General features: G+C 43.9%; 1 protein-coding gene across 2 annotated transcripts in view; it reads right to left on the bottom strand.

Moving 5' to 3' along the window:
• The window catches only part of GDPD5 (glycerophosphodiester phosphodiesterase domain containing 5), a 174,794-nt gene that overhangs the window by 58,745 nt on the left and 100,768 nt on the right, over nucleotides 1-15,281 (bottom strand). The window lies entirely within an intron of this gene.

The raw sequence follows: 15,281 nt of genomic DNA, 5'->3' as shown, positions 1-15,281 counted from the left end.
GCACATAGCCAAAGGCTGCCGCAATGTACACAGAATCATTCAACGATTAAAAGAAAATATACCGGATTGATACAAAAAAAACTTAAAACATTTATATTCTCAAGACCTTACCTACTCTAAACAGAGCTATACAAGTACCTTAATATACAAGTTAGAACATTAAACAATAAGATTTATAAGCTAAAATTATCACATGGCCACTAATATATTAAAAAATAATGTTAATTAATTTGCTGTTGTTTAGTTGTTTAGTCGTGTCCGACTCTTCGTGACCCCATGGACCAGAGCACGCCAGGCACCTCTGTCCTCCACTACTTCCCGCAGTTTGGTCAAACTCAAGCTGGTAACCTCGAAAACACTATCCAACCATCTCGTCCTCTGTCGCCCCCTTCTCCTTGTGCCCTCCATCTTTCCCAGCATCAGTGTCTTCTCCAGAGAGTCTTCTCTTCTCATGAGGTGGCCAAAGTACTGGAGCCTCAGCTTCACGATCTGATGTTAATTAATACAATGTGCAATTATATTTGGAGTTTGGTGATAAAGATAGAATATAGCTTGATGTAGATAGGGTCAAATAAATTCAACTCCTTCGGCTGGTTTATACTGATATATGCAAATCCAGAAATAATGGCATTCTCTCTCTCTCTCTGCACAAACAAACATGTTAACCTCTCAAGATCGTGAGGAAGGTTGAGCTCAGTCTGTGTCCAGGGAACGACAACACCCCCTATCCTCCATTCTCACTTCTCTGGAATTTATTTATTTTTCTGGCAAACCCTTCTGCCCATCTGTGCCTCCAAAAAAAGCCACAGTGCTGCCACCACCTTGCCAAACAATGGGAGGATGACGTAGGCTATGAAATTAACCCCACTCAATGGGCCAAAATGTGGTCTAAACCCCCTTTAAATCCATATCAACGAAAAGAAAAGAACTCTCTCTAAAACTCACCTACAGGTGGTACCTAACACCAAGAAAACTAGTGCTAATACACCCAGGAACTTCACCAAAATGCTGGAGAGGGTGCACCTCCACAGGCACATACCTCCACATGTGGTGGGAGTGCCCCAGAATCCAACTATTCTGGGCAACAACCATACAAGAAATAAATAAAATAACCAAGCAAGTATCAGAAATCACCCCAGAATTGACCTTACTAAACATCTTCCAAGACAATAATGCCCGCTTACACCACAATGAACTCATAACCCACCTACTTTCAGCAGCCAGAAACACCATAACCAGACACTGGAGAGACCTGTCGGGACTAAGCATGGACCAGTGGTACCAAATAGTATGGGAAACAGCCCTACTAGAACAATTAACCAATAAACTGAAACTAACATGGGGACAAATAGAAGAAGACGCCTTCACCCCGGTATGGCTCCCCTTTATCACATACACAGCCCAACAAGATAATGACATTAATCCACCAACAGCATACAAATCAATATGGCTAACCTGATCCAAAACACCCACCAACCCCACTCACCCACCACCTTGCCCAACACCACAGCTTGCCCCCTTGCCAGCCTGGGCAAGGTGTGTGGAAATCCTGGACTGCCCAGACGACAAGTTTGGGGAGCCCTGGTCAAAGCCATTTCCTGGTGTGTGGCCGCTGTCACCTGCTGACAACTTCTAGGAACCACATGTGAGAGCTGAGTGCAGGTAAAGGTAAAGGGACCCCTGACCATTAGGTCCAGTCATGGCCGACTCTGGGGTTGTGGCGCTCATCTCGCTTTATTGGCTGAGGGAGCCAGCGTACAGCTTCCGGAGGTCTTGTGGCCAGCATGACTAAGCCGCTTCTGGTGAACCAGACCAGCACACGGAAATGCCGTCTACCTTCCTGCCGGAGCGGTACCTATTTATCTATTTGCACTTTGACGTGCTTTTGAACTGCTAGGTGGGCAGGAGCAGGGACTGAGCAATGGGAGCTCACCCCGCCGTAGGGATTCGAACCGCTGACCTTCTGATCGGCAAGTCCTAGGCTCTGTGGTTTAACCCACAGCACCACCCGTGTCCCAGTAGGACCCTGAGTGCAGGGTGGGGGCCAAAGGTGAATAAAAGACCCCAGAAGGACATGTGCGTCCCCACCAGAGGTACTATCCTGCCCCTAACACAACATACACCCTCTCTTGATACAATATATAAAATCAGAGATGACCTTGAGCTTCATTCAAAACAAGGGTGACAGCAATTTCGATAAATAAACCAAGTAAGGTTTTGTGGTTTTTTAAAAGGAGGTCATTAGCGTTTTTTTGCATTTAACAAGCCAGCATCTCATTTGGCTTCCTGACCTCTGGGGGCTACTATTTCATCCGTCTCCCGCTTCAGCTGCTGTGATGGAAAGGGGTTGGGTTGCTCTGCCAATCTGTGCCTTCCCCCGCGACATTTTATGTATCTCCCATGTCATGCAACGTCCCAGTGAGACGTAGCTTCATAAAAGGCGGACAAGATTAACGAGAGAAATGATATGTGTGTGTCAGAGGCGAAGCTATGGCAGAGGCCCACGGCTAAAATTTATTCTGCGCAACTTTAAATTAGAGAGCCGCATCTCTGAAGCCAATGTAACAGCAACAGTTTTACGGCCAGAATAAATGTTCCAACTCAATACAGTTCCGGTTAGCACAGCTCAAAAAAAATGATACAGCGTTAGTCCAGCTTTTACTTCATTAAAATGTCTTACCAAACTGTCCACAGGGCTTAGCAGAATAGATTAACAGCGAATTTACAAACCCAGTGCATCCGAAAGCCAGCAGCAAACGAAAAACATTTGACCTCAACACAAAGCCCAAAACTATAAATTAGGAGAGGAGCTTTGTTGCTTGAATAGCAGCCCTGAAAGTTAATATTGACTTATCTTCACAACGGCCCTGTGTGGAAGACTAAGAAGGTTCCAATTTGCCCAAGCAGAAATTTCAGCCCAAAATCGCATATCCAATATCCTTTTCGTCATGGCACACTGGAATTCTGAAATTGCTTTCTACACACATATTACTGTAAAGGTCAGGCGCAGATTTCATAAGCACGATCTCTGCTACGGAATACGCAGATATTGATACAACTGCCGTTTAATGCTATTCTTCTATTGATTGCCTAATCTCATTGACATTTCAACGAAATCAATCAGCCTGCCAGATTCTGGCTTTTAAAAGGGCCGAGAAGGCCCTCTGCCTGGTTCCCTGTAGCTTTGCTTCTCGCAGTGAGGGAACTGCCAGAAGGCCCTCGGAGCTGGACTTCAGTGTCCGGGCTGAACGATGGAGGTGGAGACACTCCTTCAGGTATACTGGGCCTTTGAGGCCGTTTAGGGCTTTAAAGGTCAGCACCAACACTTTGAATTGTGCCTGGAAACGTACTGGGACCAATGTAGGTATTTCAGGACCGGTGTTACGTGGTCTCGGTGGCCTGTCCCAGACACCAGTCTAGCTGCCGCATTCTGGATTAGTTGTAGTTTCCGGGTCGCCTTCAATGGTAGCCCCATGTAGAGCGCATTGCAGTAGTCCAAGTGGGAGATAACCAGAGCATGCACCACTCCTAAACATTCTGTAACACGTAAGAACATAAAGAAGAGCTTACTGGATCACGCCAATGGCTCATCGAGTCCAGCATCCTCTTCTCACAATGGCTGATCAGGTGCCTGTGGTAAACCCACAACACCCTCCCCGCATGTGGTTTCCAACAACCAGAATTCAAAACCATGCAACCTCCGACTGCAGAGGCAGCGCAATGCCAACAGCAACATTACAAAGCCATCTAGGTTGGCGGCGGCCATCGCTGCCTCATGTGGCAGTGAGTTCCACAGTTTAACTCTCTGCTGCGTAAAGAAGTGCTTTCTTTTCTTTGTCCTCGGCAACCTCAGAGCTGGGGGCAGCTGGCAGGAACAGGGGGCAACACAAGCCAGTGTTAGCCAGCTGCTCAACTCCGTATGTGTGTGTACGAGAAGCAATGAGAATCTCACTCCTGTGTGGGATAATGAAATGCTAAGTGCATGAGTAATGTGTGTTTAAGAGCCCTAAGTGGAAAGTGTGAGTTGTTGGAATGCACACACCTGCCAGGGTGTTTCGAGAGAGTGCCAAAGAAGAACAGATACAAAGGTGGCATTATACTCAAAACACATTGCTATCGCCACTTTGAAGGCAATGCCATTAACTCCCAAGCGGTGATTTCGTGAACTTTAAGCTCGCGTTTACAAAGGAACGGATTTTTACTACTTTCGGGCTTTATCACCTCTGCATCTTTCCTTTCGTTCCAGAGAAACTGACATGACAGCTTAATCTAGATCCCATTAGTCACCATATCCTGGCATGCCCTCCCACTCAGCCAACAAAGTCTGTTTGATGTCAAAGAATTCTTTTCGAGCACATTTAGAAAATCGACACTGGCAGAGCAATGCTTTGCGATGAGCTCCCACATTCCTCTCCTGGGGAGAGAAGAATTTGTCCGTTTCAGTTTCTCACTTCTCCCCCATCTTAAATTCCGTCTGCCACATTCCTGCACCAGTTTGCAAGCCCTCCTTATATATATACAGTCCTCACAAAAGATTCACTTCTCTTAATATGCACGTACATTGTTGCATTTCTGCAAAGGTACCAATTATTGTACCCTGCCTTATCTAATACGCCCATTTCTGCAGAGCAATCTTCTGTAGCGTAACGCCCTTTTGCACGCTCCTTTTACAAACATATGCATTCCTAGGGAAACTTCCCCAAAATAACGTGCCTTTTCCCCCTTCACGTTTACTAGGTTGGAAAACTGTGCCGCAAAATTTGGAGAAGTGCAAGTTTCAAAGGATGGCTGCATTTTGGGTCACAGAATCATAAAACTGGAAGGGACACCAATGATCATGTAGTCCAACCCACGGAAATGCAGGAATATGCAACTGTGTCTTACGAGGATTGAACCCGCAACCTTGGCATTATCAGCACCACACTCTAACCAACTGAGCTATCTCTGTTGTTTCAGGAAATGAGACTTAAAGGTAAAGGTAAAGGGACCCCTGACCAGGTCCACTCGTGACCGACTCTGGGGTTGCGGCGCTCATCTCGCTTTACTGGCTGAGGGAGCCGGCGTACAGCTTCTGGGTCATGTGGCCAGCATGACTAAGCCGCTTCTGGCGAACCAAAGCAGCAGACAGAAACGCTGTTTACCTTCCGGCCGGAGCGGTACCTATTTATCTACTTGCACTTTGACGTGCTTTCGAACTGCTAGGTTGGCAGGAGCAGGGACCGAGCAACGGGAGCTCACCCCGTGACGGGGATTTGAACGGCCAACCTTCTGATTGGCAAGTCCTAGGCACAGTGGTTTAAACCACAGCGCCACCCGCGTCCCCTAAATGAGACTTAGATAGGTTCAAATTATGACACAATACGAGCCAATTTTCTGCCCATTCGTATTCTTTGCTTTCCGGAATGAGTAAAGAACAAGGCAGGCAGGAATCTTCTTCGGCAATCCCTCGCAGCCGAGTAAGATTGTCTTCCATAAACATGGTTTTAACAACGAGTCCGTGAGTCACTGTAGAGGCCAATTCTGGATCCATACGTCCTTCCACAGTGGGGACATTGGTTTCTCAGTAGGCGTTGATCACGGTGAGGGTTTGCCAAGCGTGCCTTCCTCTTCGCACATTTCTCACTTGCATCCTGAGTTTGAGCGTCTTCAAACCATATGACACCTTTGGTATAAAGGCTGTTCTCCAACTGGAGCGCTTGCAGGCCAGTGTTTCCCAGTTGTCGGTGTTTATACTAATTTTTTTTTAAGATTTGCATTGCCAGAGTCTTTAAGCCTCCTTTGTTGACCACCAGCATTACGCTTTCCATTTTTAAGTTTGGAATAGAGTACAGTGGTACCTTGGTTTAAGAACAGTCTGGTTTAAGAACGATTTGGTTTACAAACTCCGCAAAAATGGAAATAGTGTCTTGGTTTGAGAACTTTACCTCAGTCTAAGAATGGTTGGACAGTGTTCTCAAAGCTACAAACATGAGCCTGACCAAACTGTGGGAGGCAGTAGAAGACAGGAGTGCCTGGCGTGCTCTGGTCCAGGGGGTCACGAAGAGTTGGAAACGACTAAACGACTAAACAACAACAAGAACGGAATCCAAACGGTGGAAGGGCAGCGGCGGCGGGAGACCTCATTAGGGAAAGCGCGCCTCGGTTTAAGAATAGTTTTAGTTTAAGAACAGACTTCCGGAATGGATTAAGTTCATAAACCGAGGTACCGCTGTAGTTGCTTTGGAAGACGACAATCAGGCATCCGAACCACATGACCAGTCCAACGAAGAGGATGTTGAAGAATCATTGCTTCAACACTGGTGATCTTTGCTTCTTTCAGTACACTGGCATTAGTTCACCTGTCTTCCCAAGTGATGTGGAAATTTTTTCGGAGACTCCATTGATGGAATCTTTCAAGGAGTTGGAGATGGCGTTTATAAGTGGTCCATGTTTCACAAGCAAGGTTGGCAACACAATAGCTTCGTAAACAAGGAGGCTGTGGTGATCTCACTAAAACATCCTCAAGGCGAAACAGAAATAAAATGTGCTAACTTGGCGAAGCTAATATTGGCCGCAAATATTGTTTTGTTGATTGAACAGGGATGCCTCTGACCCAAGGTCCGCTAATTAAAACCAATGAGGGAAACAGAGAAGGGCGTTTTCAGTTGTGGTTTCACAGTTACAGAATTCTCTGCTGAGTAAGGTCTGCCTGAGCTCAGTCCTTCCCGGCTTTTTCGGGTGAAGGTGAAGTCACACAACGCAGGGGTGTTAGCAAAATCTTAACAAAATTAATGGATTTTGTTACCGAAGGTGGTTTTTTTATAAAAAATGGTTTTGTTTCAAATATATGCACATGGGTTTGAGTGGATAAACTACCGTATTTTTCGCACCATAGGACGCACTTTTTCCCCTCCAAAAATGAAGGAGAAATGTGTGTGCGTCCTATGGTGCGAATGCAGGCTTTCGCTGAAGCCTGGAGAGTGAGAGGGGTCGGTGCGCACCAACCCCTCACGCTCTCCAGGCTTCGCACACCTCTCCGCAAGCAGCTGGAGCCCAGCGCTGGGCTCCCGCTGCTTGCGGAGAGTTGCCTGCATGCCGAAGCCTGCGCGCGCTGAGATCAGCGCATCCAGGCTTCGCGGACCTCCCCGCAAGCAGCAGGAGCGCGCCCGCTGCTTGCGGAGAGTTGCCGGCATGCCGAAGCCTGCACGCGCTGAGATCTGCCCGTCTAGGCTTCGCGGACCTCCCCGCAAGCAGCGGGAGCCAGCGCTGGGCTCCCACGGCTTGCAGAGAGCTGCCTGTTTGGGGGCTGGGGTCAGGGGAAGCTCGAGCTTCCCCAGCCCGCGCCTGGGGGGGAAATAATTTTTTCCCTTTTATTTCCCCCCCAAAAAACTGGGTGCGCCCTATGGTCCGGTGCGCCCTATGGTGCGAAAAATACGGTACTTTCAATTCTCTATTCAAGATGGGAACCCAAATACGACAGACAAATAAAATTTCAGACACTGGCAAGAACTGGAGGAGGCGAACAGAAAAAATAAAATTTTTCGCTTCTTAAAGAGTATATTAGCATCACAAGCAAAAGGCTCCAATGTTTGCAGAGCTCAACCACTCAGCCTAGTGTCTAGGAAGTTTTGAGGCAATTTGTTAACGTAATTAAGACCTCAGGCCTGGGGTTGCAATTAATTCCCAGGTAACTGACTTTCCACATATATTATAATAACAGCAATTCACAAACGTGTTGCCATCTTTGTAAACATAATGCCAATCTTTTGAAACCTGGTTAGTTTTCTTCATTTCCCAACAGCTGGGGGATATATATACTTTTAACAAAGATGTCTGAAACTCTGTGGAGTGCTGCTGCCAGCCAGTGCAGGCTATATGGAGCCAGATAGACCAGCGGTTTGACTCTGCATAAGTGTGATGGCCTTGGAATCTGATTCAGAGACTGAACCTGAGGAATCCCAGCCTGCACAGGATTCCCCGCCTCCAGAACCAGCTGAGCCAGGGCTTGGGCTTGGGCCTGAAGGGTCCTCACCTGTGCTGGATCGTCAGGTGCAGGCACCAGCTGAGTCTGCTCTGACTCCTGAGGTGATGGAGGACCCATTGCCTGCAGGTGCTCCACTCTCAGCCCGTCAGGGGAAGCTGAGGTTGCCTCTGGGTCCGGTGACCCTCCAGTCTCTCCTGAGCTGCAGAGGCTCAGGGCAGAGAGGCGGAGGGAACTAAGTTCTCGCAGGAGGAGTGCTCGCCTCCAGGCCAGGAGAGGCGAGTCACCTGAGGATCGGGGCCGCCCTATGCCTCGGGGCAGATAAAAGCCAGCCAGCCCCAGTCCCAGGTTGCAGGAGCAACGTTGTTGGTTACCTGTTCCTGCCGGCACCCTGTCCTGCTCTCCTGAGTTCCTGACCACGCCCGACTCCTCGCTTTGGACCTCGCTTCGCCCCTGACGGACAGCCTCCTTACCCTCTACCTAGGACCGGACTTAGACCATGCCACACGGTAATCCCCCCCCCCCCGGACCAGCACAATAAGGCAGTCTTCTATGCAAGCTGGGCCGTTTAAAAGATAAGTGTACAATAATCCTCAGTTTCTCTCTCACCGCAAAAACATAAGCAGGCAAATCTCCCTTCCGGAACACCTGTCGGCATCAGATGAACGCTAAGGAATGTAAAAGGTCTTCTCATGGGATTTAACTAAATTGAACAAGATAATCCTGTAAAACAGTGCTGATATCGGAACACAGCAAACCAGGGTATAATTTTGCTTCAGCCTAATGAGGCCACTGTATCATTGAGCGCTAGGCATGTCATCGCTTTCAGAAAATGTTGCACGGATAAAAGAAATTTTTGCTCTATAAGACTCACTTTTTCCCTCCTAAAAAGGAAGGGGAAATGTGTGTGCGTCTTATGGAGCGGATGCAGGCTGCGCAGCTATCCCAGAAGCCAGAACAGCAAGAGGGATTGCTGCTTTCAATGCACAGCGATCCCTCTTGCTGTTCTGGCTTCTGAGATTCAGAATACTTTTTTTCTTGTTTTCCTCCTCCAAAAACTAGGTGCGTCTTGTGGGCTGGTGTGTCTTATAATAATAATAATAATAATAATAATAATAATAAATTTTATTTATATCCCGCCCTCCCCAGCCAAAGCCGGGCTCAGGGCGGCTAACAACAATAAAACAGTATAGAGCGAAAAATACGGTACGTCTTCACACAGAACATAGTTAAACTATGGAACTCCATGCCACAGGAGGCAGTGATGGCTGCCAACCTGGATGCTTTGAAAGACAAATTCATTGACAGATTCGTTGATGGCTATGCTCTGCCTCCTCTCAGTCTCCTCTTTTTCCAGGCTAAACGTGTATGATCTGGCTGAGATTCCTGCATTGCAGGGGGTTGGACTAGATGACCACTGGACCCCTTCCAACTCTGTTTTTAACACTGATTGGGAGCCGCCCAGAGTGGCTGGGGAAACTCAGCCAGATGGGCGGGGTATAAATAATAAATTATTATTATTATATTATTACGATTCCATGAGAACCGTACACAGCATTCCAGATGCAAGTGCACCATATACAAACCTGCCTAATATTTGCCTGCAGAATTTACATTGCATAGGCATGGAATGCTTCTTGGGGGCATATTCAAGCATTGTCAGAAACGACAATGGCAATTGGCAACAACACCACTCCAGATATCTAAACCTAACAGCCTCAGGACACTCTGTGGCCCAGAATCTTTTTTTTTTTTTTTTTAAATGCTTTTTATTGTATTTTCATCATCATACACATCTACAAAAACAAAGCCTAAAAAATAACATTCAACAGTAAGAAAATGTTACAAAAAGAAGAAAAAGAGAAAAGAATAGAAATAAAGAAAAAAGCAAAAAAGAAACAAAAAAAGCACATACAACAGTTTGTTAAAACCGACTTCCTTCCCTCTTGATTTCAGATGCCTACTTTTAATAGTATCATCTTACAGCTGGTGTTGGTTTTTAGTTTATAACATCAGAAGATTTAAATCAAACCTACTGTAGTTGGTAAATTACTAAAATTGCCTTCGATGTATACCATAAATTTGTTCCAATCCTCTTTTAACTTTGTATTTTTTTGATTTCTTAATCTTTGTGTCAATCTTGCCAATTCTATAAATTCATATAGTTTCAGTTGCCAGTCTTTCAGTGTTGGTAAAGTTGGGTTTTTCCAATTTTGGGCGATAAGTATTCTAGCCGCAGCTGTTGCGTATTGGAACAGGGTTTTGTCTTTTTCCGGTATCTCTTTTCCAACCATCCCTAGCAAAAAGGCCTCTGGTTTTTTGGGGAACGTGTAACTAAATATTTTTTTTAGTTCATCATATATCTGGTTCCAAAATCTTTTAATTCCCTCGCATGACCACCACATATGTATAAAGTTCCCCTCATTTGTTTTACATCTCCAGCAGGCCTTGTTGCCAGTCTTGTACATTCTATTTAATTTTTCTGGTGTTAAATACCATCTATATATCATCTTCTCCAAGTTTTCTCTAATTGCCGCACTTGCTGTAAATTTTATTCCCTCGTTCCACAATTTCAACCATTTCTCATGTTCTATATTATATCCCAGGTCTCTTGCCCACTTTACCGTAACTTCTTTAATTTCTACCTCTTTTGTATCGGCTTCCAGTAAGATGTTATACATTTTAGATAATAACTTACATTTACTTTCGATTATTTCTATTTGAAATTTTGATTTTTTCCCGTTCATTCCTACTTTCCTATCTTCCGTCCATCTTGCATTAATCTGGTGATATTGAAACCAGTCCTTCAGTTTTTCTTTCAGCTCCTCAAACGGTCTTAATTTCCAGCCTTCATGGGAACTTGTCAATAGATCTTCATATGTCAAGCCTTGCTCTTCCGTATTTGTTTTTTTGAATGATAGGATATCTGTGGGGGACAGCCACCAGGGTGTTTTTGGTTCTAACAGATTTTTGTTTCTTTTCCAGACTTCATAAAGAGGGCCTCTAATTATGTGACTCGAGAACCCCTTATGTACTTTCTCTTTGTCTAGCCACAGGTAGGCGTGCCAGCCATACCTATTATCTACACCTTCGAGATCTAATAAATCCGCATCTTCCAAGGTTATCCAGTCTTTCACCCAACATAAGCAGGCAGCTTCGTAATATAATTTTAGGTTGGGTACCGCCAGCCCTCCTCTCTCCTTTCGATCTGTAAGTAGTTTGTATCTGATCCTTGGCCTTCTACCTTGCCATATAAATCTTGAGAGTACTTTCTGCCAATCTTTAAATATTTTGTTCCCTCTGATCACCGGGATGCTTTGGAAGAGAAACAACATCTTAGGAAGAATATTCATTTTTATTGCCTCCATCCTACCAAGCCATGAAAGGTTAACTCTGCTCCATATATCCAGATCTTTTTTAATTTTGTTCCAGGTCGTTGTGTAGTTATCTTCAATCAGATTTATATTTTTAGGTGAGAGCCAGACGCCTAGGTACTTTATTTTTTTGGACACTTTAATTCCGTGTTGGCTCTCTAATTTTTCTTTTGAATCATTTCTCAAATTCTTTACTAATATTTTGGTTTTTAGTCTGTTCAATTTAAATCCAGCTAGTCTGCCATATTCTTCTAGTGTTTCCAGCGCCTTCTCGATGCTCTTTAGCGGCTCTTCTAAGGATAACATCAAGTCGTCCGCATAAGCTTTTAGTTTAAACTCCCTAGATCCTATTTTAATCCCTCGGATCTCAGGCGTTGATCTTATTTTATTTGCTAAGACTTCTAGGACCATAATGAATAAAAGCGGGGAGAGGGGGCAGCCTTGCCTGGTTCCTTTTTCAATTTGGAATGTATTTGTAAGATTGTTGTTTATCACCAGTTTGGCTGATTGGTTGGAGTATATTGCCTGTATTCCTTTCCAGAATTCTCCCTCTATCCCCGCTTCTTCCATGGTTTTTAATAAAAACGACCAAGAGACGTTGTCAAACGCCTTCTCAGCGTCTATGAAAATCAAGGCCGCTGGTATATTGTTGTTGATTTCCAGATATTCAATTAAATTTATAGTGTGTCTCACATTGTCTTTCAAGTATCTATTTGGTAAGAAGCCTGCTTGGTCTTTGTGAATTAAGCTTAACAGGCATTTTTTTAGTCTATTTGCCATAATGTCGGCGAAGATTTTATAATCGTTATTCAATAAAGATATCGGCCTGTAATTCTTAATGCTCATTTTATCCGTATCTGGTTTTAGAATTAATGTTATGTAGGCTTCCCTCCACGACTCAGGGATTTTCCCTCCTTTTAAGATATTATTCATAGTGTCGCAGAGCGCCGGGAATAGTTGGTTTCCTAGAACTTTGTAATATTTAGCCGAAAGGCCGTCTGGGCCAGGAGCTTTCCCTATTTTCATTTTTTTATAGCGTTTTGGACCTCTTCTATGCTAATGGGCTTATTTAGTTGTAGTCTTTCTTCCTCTGTAATTGTCTTCCCTTTATGTCTCTTTAAATATCTTTCTATTTGTGTTGTGTCCTCTTCTCCCCTCTTATATAGTTCCTCATAAAACTCGAGAAACTTTTTTTGTATTCTTGTTGGGTCTACTATCAGTTCTTCCTCTACCTTTATTTTATTTATCGTATTCTGTTTCTGCCTTTTCCTCAACTGCCAAGCTAAAAATTTCCCTGTTTTATTTGCTGACTCAAAATATCTTTGTTTCATTAATTTGATTTTCCATTCAATTTCTTGACTCGTCAGCATCGAATATTGTGTTTGTAGTAATTTTATTGCTCGGCTACTTTGTTCATCTTTCGGATGGTCTATTAGTTTTTTCTCGTACCCTCTTAACTGCTTAAGTATTTCTTCCAACTTCTGCTGTCTTATCTTCCTCTTAAGATTATTTTGCTGAATAAATAATCCTCTTATTACCGCCTTACTGGCGTCCCAAATTACTTCTATGTTTGTTCCTGTGTTCGAATTCAACTCAAAGTACTCCTTTAAGGTGATTTTGGCCTTTTCAACAACATCATCATTCTCTAATAGATATTCATTTAGTCTCCATCTGAAGCCTCCCTGTGATGCTCCCTTAATTTCCAATGTTATTAGGCTGTGGTCAGAGAACGTTCTTGGGTGTATTTCACATCTTATTGCTCTTAGGGTGAGTGTTCTCGAGGTCCAGATTTGGTCTATTCTGCCCCAGCTTTTGTGTACTTCCGAAAAAAAAAGTAAATTGTCTTTCTGTTGGATGTTTATGTCTCCATATGTCTATCAAGTCTAGATTTTCTTCCAGATTTTGGAATGATTTCGGTAGCTTTCCTTGATTTCGTTTTTTATTTTCCGTTTGTCTGTCAATATCTGGTAATGGCACGGCATTGAAGTCACCTAATAATATTGTCTTATTATCATCTAGGTCTAGTAAGACTTGTTCTAGTTTCTTAAAGAACTCCGGTCTGTTTGTATTTGGGGCATAGATGTTAACTACATTAATCTTTTCTCCCTGAAAGTTAATTTGCACCCCTAGTGCCCTCCCCTCATCATCCTTATATATCATTTTTGGTTCCCATTTTTCCTTGACGTATATTACTACTCCTTTTTTTTTCTCTTCCGTAGAGTTTATAAATTCCATACCCAAGTATTTGTTTGTTAAGACATGTTTGTGCTTTTTGGCTACATGAGTTTCTTGAATACCAATTACATCCAATTTTTCCTTTTTCAAAACATTTGCGATTTTATTCCTTTTGGCTTTTTCGTTCAATCCATTAACATTCCACGTTGCAATTTTAAGATTCATTGTCGTTTTTATCTACTAGTAAGTAAGTCAGTGACCTCCTACTTTAGGTTTTACCAAATTAAATTCGGGTGGTTTTGTCTTCATAGAGCCAGTATGGTGTAGTGGTTAAGAGCGGTAGTCTGCTAATCTGGGGAACCGGGTTCGCGTCTCCGCTCCTCCACATGCAGCTGCTGGGTGACCTTGGGCCAGTCACGCTTCCTTGAAGTCTCTCAGCCCCACTCACCTCACAGAGTGTTTGTTGTGGGGGAGGAAGGGAAAGGAGAATGTTAGCCGCTTTGAGACTCCTTAAAAAGGGAGTGAAAGGCGGGATATCAAATCCAAACTCTTCTTCTTCTATTTGTTCCTCGACCTCTTCCTCCTCCTCCTCTTCCCCTTCTTCCTCCTCCCCCTCCTCTCCCCCTCCCCCTGCTCCTCCCTCCCCCTCCAATCTTTCCCTCAACCTCCCCCCTCCTCTTCCTTCTCTCTCTCCATCCTTCTCTCCATCTCTTTCCTCTACCCCCCCGAGGTCTTTTTCGTATCTACGTAGGAATTTACTTACTTCTTGGTTTTCGGTTATCTTAAATCTCTTCCCTTTGTAAAAAAAGGAAATCCCTTCTGGGAATTCCCATCTGTGTTGTATATTATTTTTCTTTAAGATGCCCACTATTTGTTTGTAGCCCTCTCTTTTTCGAAGGAGTCTAATTGGTATTTCTTTAAAAATGATAATAGGTTTCCCGTCTATTACCAGTTTCCTCTGGTAACTTTCTCTCAGAATCTTATTTCTCATGTCACTCGATTTGAAGATCACTAAACAGTCTCCTGGTACCTTTTTCAGTCTATTCTGTTTGGGTCTTATTTTTACTCTAAAGGCATTTTCTATCGTTTGTGCAACTTCTTCTTCTTCCAATGAGAGCCAGGTCGCAAGCTCTTTGATCATTTTCTCCCTTATATCTTCTTCTCTCTCCTCCCCTATTCCTCTAAATTTTAAATTTAATTGCTTTTGTTTCATCTCCATCAAGGCTAAATTATCTAAGACCTGATCTTGGGTTTTGCTCAGTTCTCCAAAATTTTCTTTAGTTTTTTCAACTTCTTTTCTCTGGTCTCTCAAATCTTTTTGCATTTTTTTATTTAGTTCTTCTAAGGTTTTCGTTTTAACAGTTAGTTCTTTTATCTTGTTTGAAAGTTCCCCTGCGACCACCTCAATTTTTTTGTCAAAAGATTCTTGCATCTCTCCTAACTTTTTTTCTATGCGTGTTTCGTTTTGTCTAAATTCCTCTTTTATTTTCAACCATAATGCATCTAGGTCTTTTATTTCCTCTTGCCTTGAGGTTCTCCTATCTATTGGTGTCCCTGCAGGCTTCTTCCCGTCTTTCCCCGCCATCTGCCCGCCTCCCCCTTCCCTCCCCTCCCGCCTCAGGTCTGTCCACAAGTTTTTATGGCTTTCCCCGAGGGGCTTACAATCTTAGATATTTGGTTATCACCGAAAGGGTTTTAGTCTGCCCCTTGATTCAAACTTGTCTTGTATCTTCCCTTTAAGTCAGGCCGTTCCCAATACTGGGAGCTTTCCC

This window comes from Podarcis muralis, chromosome 4 (assembly GCF_964188315.1).
Source record: "Podarcis muralis chromosome 4, rPodMur119.hap1.1, whole genome shotgun sequence".
NCBI lineage: Eukaryota > Metazoa > Chordata > Lepidosauria > Squamata > Lacertidae > Podarcis > Podarcis muralis.
The sequence above is the reverse complement of the archived record's forward strand: the minus strand, read 5'-3'. Positions and strand labels throughout refer to the sequence as shown.